At 32.1% G+C, this 7,218-nt stretch overlaps 1 long non-coding RNA gene across 1 annotated transcript; it reads left to right on the forward strand.

The window, feature by feature from the left end:
• Positions 1-3,313: 3,313 nt before the first annotated feature.
• On the forward strand, positions 3,314-6,491 carry LOC139519797 (uncharacterized). The gene is made up of 2 exons (XR_011663686.1): positions 3,314-3,601; positions 5,133-6,491. It is a non-coding gene; the product is annotated as an uncharacterized lncRNA (long non-coding RNA).
• Positions 6,492-7,218: the final 727 nt, after the last annotated feature.

The following is a 7,218-nucleotide window of genomic DNA, read 5'->3' on the forward strand; positions in this document are numbered from 1 at the left end:
CTTAACTCTGCAAATTTGCGGAAGCGAATATATATATCAGTCTTAAAATTTGTACAACGGTATTAATATAAGATGGTAATATACGAAGATGATGTTATACAATCGTGTTTATATTTTATATAGCGGATGTAGTCAAGTGGTCTAGAGCGCTCGACAGTTCAAATCCCGTTAAGGGATAAAAATTTGTCAGCATAAAAATCTAATTCTAACACTGTAGGGTTTAATTTTCAGACTTATATATATAGTGAAATGTATACTGTGGGGGGGGGGGGGACTGGCATGGGGGAAAGTGGCTATATGTATACGTATTGCCAAATTTACGCGGGGGAAGAATGGCAGTGATCCAAATTTTCCCCGGGGGAAAAACTGGCATGGGGGAAGAATGACTATATAACACCGGTTAGAAGGAGATAGATGATGTTTTTATACAAAAATTAATAAAAAAAAATAACTCGCAGCATTTCGACTAAAATGGCAGTTTTTTTATTTTTCAAATACTGTCAAATTGTCCGTATAAATGTTATGACATTGTTTGCACATTAGTTTGTATAGTTTGAAACAGTAAAAGAGAGATAACTCAGGTAACACTAAGAAATATGACGATGTTGTATGATTGAGGGTCTGGATGGGGTTTACAAAACAGAGAATAATTGGCAAAAAGTGCAGAATGACATATAAAACATATATAGAATAGACAAAACATAGGACAAACTAATAAAGGATAGAGAATAATAGGGTGCTAAAATATAAAGAATATAGAATAATAGGGTGCTACAATATAAAGGATAGAGAATATTAGGGTGCTACAATATAAAGGAGAGAGAATAATAGGGTGCTACAATATAAAGGATAGAGAATAATAGGGTGCTACAATATAAAGGATAGAGAATAATAGGGTACTACAATATAAAGGATAGAGAATAATAGGGTGCTACAATATAAAGGATAGAGAATAATAGGGTGCTACAATATAAAGGATAGAGAATAATAGGGTGCTACAATATAAAGGATAGAGAATAATAGGGTGCTACAATATAAAGAATATAGAATAATAGGGTGCTACAATATAAAGGATAGAGAATAATAGGGTGCTACAATATAAAGGATAGAGAATAATAGGGTGCTACAATATAAAGGATAGAGTATAATAGGGTGCTACAATATAAAGGATAGAGAATAATAGTGTGCTACAATATAAAGGATAGAGAATAATAGGGTGCTACAATATAAAGGATAGAGAATAATGAGCAAATAATATAAAGAATAGAGAGAAATTACCGTAACAATAAAAGAATATAGACATGAAGAACCCCCCATCAAGACCCTCATGATTGTCAATGAGACAACTCTCAATTAGAGACCAAATGGCGTAGAAGGTTTGCAACAAAAAGTCACCGTATTGCATTCAATAATGAGCAAAACCAATACCTCAAAGCTAGCTACAAATGACAGCTCGACGATATTTCTAAGGTTTTTGAATTTCACGCTTTGCCATGTTTACTTGAAGTTATTTATTAAAGTCATACCGGTATGAAACTTCAAATTAAAAAAAATTATGCATATGTTTTATATAACTAAATGGCTATTTTTTATTATCACACTTATGTGCATATATACTTTTTTCTCAAAAAAATTCTATAATTTGTCTTAATTTAAAAGAAGTTTACTTTTTTGAATTACTTGCTTCCAGCAAACATTTCACCGACATGTTTTACGTATGCAGTTGCCTCAGCGTGACCTTTCTTGTAAAAAACGGTGATTGCAATACGCAAGTGCGAATGGAAAACCAAACGTAAACATTGCTCCGTCATCAATATAATATGTACCTTATTGTACCTGTTATACACGTGCTTACATGAATATCCATGCTTCTTTGTTGATTGTTTACAAATGGGTGACAATCGTTAAACTTCGGCTTCAAAACACGACCATTAATTAGCTGCCATATTTTCACAACAAAACTGACCGATTGAAATATTTTTTGACGATTATGCGAAATGTATGCGATAAAAAATGATAAAATCGTGCACAGAAGACTAATTTATGATATATGTATGCATTGGTTCAAGAATTGGATTAACATTATTTTTCACCGGTCTCTCGTTTCATATGACTTTAACAGTGAAGTTTTGGTGATTTTCAAAGAAGTTGTCCGTCGTATGTAAAACAATATAATTTCTAGACCAGTTGGAGTATAGTTGAAGTGTTTCATAATTTTTCTAAATATCGTTCAGTAGGTAATACGCCCAACTTTGCCGGTTTGAAGGAGATCGAGGGATGACCATATTTCTATACAACAATCAATAAGAAACACTTATGGCATTTCGGCAAAGTGGCAGTTCGTTCATTTGTCAAAACTGTCAAATTGTCCCTAATGTCATAACATTGTTTGTAGAAATTTAGTTTGTATAAGTATCATTTGGGATATTGAAAGCGAGATAACTCAAAAATATCACACTAAAAAAAGGTGATATGATTGGAAATGAGACAACGCTACACCAGAGACAAAATTACGTAGAAGGTTAGCAACTATCGGTCACCATACGACCTTCAATAATGAACAAAACCAACAACACATAGCAATCTATAACTGTCAGCTCGAAGATAATTCCAAGGTTTTTAAATGTCTCGTTAAACTTGAAGTTATTTCTAAACAGTGATGTTTCAGTGATTTTCGAAAAACTTGTCCGTCCTCTGTAAAAAAAACTGAATTTCTGGACCAATTGATATCTAAAGGTCAGTAGGTTGAAATAATTTCAATTGATGCAGTAAAGCATTATCGTTAAAGATTTCCTAAAGCTTCTACATCTCGTTCAATATGTTATAGAAAGAATTCATCGAATTAACTAACTATTGAACCCATATTTTCGGCTTTTGGGCATAGCGAATGGCATGGACTAATATGTTTATCAGGATAGAATGGATTCAAGGAGCACTTTGTACCTTTCTTGAAGTGGTGGTTTGAAAGGGGATGCTTATATTAACCTTGAAATTTCACGATAGGTTTTTTAATAGTCGCCTTATTCTCATGTATACATATACCCAAATGCTTTAGTATTCCATATGTTCTGCTTGTATAATATTAGTGAAGTGTACGTGTTGAGAAACTTGCTATTAGTTTTCTTTCAATCATTCAAAAGTATTTATTAAAGCGATTGAATAATCAAATTCTTTATATTTAAGTTACGCCATCTGTTTGTAATATGGTGTAGCTGTTTAATGGTTTTTGTTAAAAAAAACTTAAAGATTCATGTTTCAAGGATGGAAACAAATTGTTTGGAGTCATATTTCACCAAACCTTTAAAGGCGGGACAGCAAAAGTTAACTTAGATAAAACATAACGTTTATCCTCTGATATTAAACATTTGTTGTATTCGCTTGCTGGTCCATTTGTCTTCTTATTGCCATTCGTAACTATTCTTTATCGTTTCATGTTGAAGCAAAATGAAAATTACCTATTTCATTGTTTTATTTGTTGTCTTAAGTATTACTGGATTAACTTTTTCAAAGTCAATACAAAATATAACATTATTAGACGAAGATTCGATGAATAGTCGGCTGGAATTATTGGAGGCAAAAATTTCTGTGTTAGAAAACGAAAGTAAGTACCGTTAGACTTAAGAAAACACAAATTTTGCAAAACTATTTGGTCTCAAACTTTGCTAGATAAATTCCAATCAATTTTGATCGAATGATTTTTATAAAAACGATCCAAAATTTTATAATAACATGTAAATATTTGCAATATTATTTCAAAGTACCTTCAATACTAACATGTTACGTAAACTATAAATTACATACATCATTCTAAGAATAAGTTATTCTAGTTTTACACCGGGAAACTCTACACAAAAGTCAACTAAGAAAATGTGATTGTTGGTTCCCTATTATTATTAGAACATACTCAACCTTTCTTGTCCAATGGAAAATCAGTATTTGCATAGTACATGGATAGTGGTGTAAGAGTACTACATAAGAACACTCTAAATAAATCAGTTGAAAAGGACTCATCAAATCGATAAAAAGCACAAAAAAACGGGATGGGTTATATTCATTGTTGAAGGCCGTGCGATGATCTATAGTTGTTAGCTTCTTCGTCATTTCGTTTCTGGTAGCGAATAAGTGTTAAATTGTCAATGATACCACATCTTCTTATTTCTATAATGTTTAAATTTTGTGTGCATATTGTACACCAATAATGAGATGTGTTCTAACTGTCAATGTAACAACTAACTACCAAAAACGTCAAAATGACATGGGTGTAATCAACTATAGGTCACCCGTAACCGTACGACTTCCATTGATAAGCAAAACCCATACAGCAAAGTCATCTTAATATTTAAAAAATAAAAAAAAACAAATGAAAAAATGTGAAACAATGCATTTATTGTATGAACAAATAATAAATGAAAAATAAATAATATGATAGACAACCAAAACACTTAATTTAATGTAGATAGCTCAGTTTTGTTATCACAATTTTTTACATACTAAGTGTACTTCTTTTTTTCATTGATGCACACGACCATAGTATGTGTAAGATGTTTTACTATTTACAACGAAAATTTACCAAGATATTGTATTCAAAGGATATCACTCGCTATATATATATATATATATTTACAAGATTATCTTATCTGATAACGGCCATGTGCCAACCCCAAGGGATGAATAAGGTATAGATATATGGTCACCGGGACGTGAACAGGCGGTAACCCCCTTGCTAAAGTGGTGCCTATCAAGACTTTCGTTTGAATCCCCTTCGTGTATTGTTTTGCTTATTTCGTCAACCTGTTTCAAGGCGAAATTTGTTCATCTCCAACATACCCTTAATTTTCCAAAGGCAGTCGAAATGTTCCGCCCTTCTTGCCGGTCAACAAGTACCTTGCAAAACCTATCTCTAGTATTTAATGTTCATTTGTTCACTTCTTAAACATGACGTAAAAAACAACAAACAATAAACAATAAACAATCAATAAAAAATGTGCCCAGCATATCCACATATATTTCCATATGAAAATTAAACAATGCCAAAATTTACTGGAAAATTCACCATGAAAAGAGAGTCAGTTTCTCAGAACTGTATTTCACAAAACATTTCCTTTTTTTAGTCAATCTCAATTATATTTCAGGAGAAAAACAACCCGTATTGTTTTATGCAATTATAAAACAGAGCGACTTTAAATTGAACAGACATTCTACAGTTGTATTTGAGACCGTCATTATCAACGAAGGGGACCATTACAACAACAACGATGGTATATTTGTTGCTCCCAGGGATGGGATTTATATGTTTTCATGGACAGTGTCTACAGTGAATGCTGCCTACATATATACAGAGTTAGTAGTTGAAGAGAACGTTATAAGCTCTACTGGGGAAAAAGAAGTAGATTCTGGATCTTATACATCTGCGTCAATGACAGCTTTATGTAGAATGAATAAAGACGAACATGCCTGGATTAGAACAACTAGTTGGAATACTGAAAATTATATCTATAGTAGAGATCCATATTCCCGCACTGCTTTTCTGGGATTACTCGTTCATCCAGAATAATTTTAAAAGAGAAAGATTTTTTTAAAGAATGATTTCGAAACTTGAGTATGTACGGGACAGAAGTCTTTCACAATCTGGCTGATAGCGGAGTGCACGTGGTGGAGTGGCTGCTAGCGAGTGGCTATTCGCTGAAGTCTTGCCAAATGAATTTGCTTTACAAGTTACAAAGTATGGGGATAATTTATGTTATTCAAACTAAGATACTGCATTATGGTTTCATACATTTTCGTATGATGTAGAATTGATTTAAATTGCAAATTTTGTCCTATGATATATAAATAAACACCATGATGATATATATTTAGGATCGATGATGTTTTGAAAGCCCTGTATACAAGATAAATAGGAATACCCATTTTTTTATTTACCTTTTTTGGCTATCACTAGGTGTTTGTCTAGTTACACAGAAGGTTTAAAATTGCCAATGAAAATTATGTTCAATGATTTATTTCTTATTTGAAGTTCATTTATCTAGTCGGTTTGGTCAAAATCAGAATATTTAATGTGGTTGTATATGCTGTTTGCATGGCTCTTTACCCTTTTGATTGTCATATTTTAAATATTCTGCTTATGGGTGATGTTTTTATTTTATTGTTGAGCTTTTTCACGCAAGTTTTATCAGTGTACATTACACCGTGCGTTTTAATTTTTATTTTTCTTTAATAATGATTGGTTTAATTTTGTTATAATTCAAACTATGCCTATTCAGGTTTTTCATACTTGTTTCGAGCGCTAGATGATGTAAACCATTTAAACATGTTCATTACATTTAATAGTTTACAGAGAGAGAGAGAGAGAGAGAGAGAGTTGTTTTATATTATTCTCATACAACTTCAAAAATATGTTTCCTTTCAAATATTTGAAGGTTTCATTTCAAAGTGTGTGTATTTGTTAATATAAATAATACTTTGTATACAATTAAAGGTACATGATTGGATGTCTTTGCTTTATTTCTTTTGTTCCTAAACTTTTATTTTGTATCGTATGTTTATGAATCAGATATGTCATTGTATAAAGATCCCGTACTACAGAATGATTGATTGATTATAGTCAAGTCAAGTGGCAAATATTTCATGAATACGTGAGGAGATATCATGTATGGTTAAAAGAAGTTTGTCGACCGGAATATTCAAAGAAATTCAAACTAACGTAAACACAATCAAACCCACTGTGTGCCTGGTTATCAATAAACAAATAATGCGATTTGGTATAACTGCCAATGAGACAACTCTCAACCATTGACCAAATAACATAGAAGTAAGTAGCAATCGATCACGGTAAAGCCTTTAACAATGAGCATCATTTAAGCGCACTGAGAGGACATTTTTAGCGAATAAAAATCGGATGCTTTAGTGCTAATTGTAACTCATTTTCTTTAAAGCGCTGGGTTTTTAACCAATTTAAGTAAAATTACCAATGTTCATTTTAGGTACTGAAATTAATTCAGAGTAAAATTATACTTTGAAGACAACACAACATAAAAGATATCATGTCATTAAAATGCAGCACTAGATACATGTATATGAAAAGTGAACTCAAAGTTGCTAGTCCGTTCTAGTCTGAAATGTATATCCCTGTGAACGAATGTAGTGTGTTCTTTATATAGCCCTTGTACAATAAAACTGCACCATTCCTACTTGACGTGAATGCAAATGTATGTTGTC

Source organism: Mytilus edulis, chromosome 1, assembly GCF_963676685.1.
Source record: "Mytilus edulis chromosome 1, xbMytEdul2.2, whole genome shotgun sequence".
NCBI lineage: Eukaryota > Metazoa > Mollusca > Bivalvia > Mytilida > Mytilidae > Mytilus > Mytilus edulis.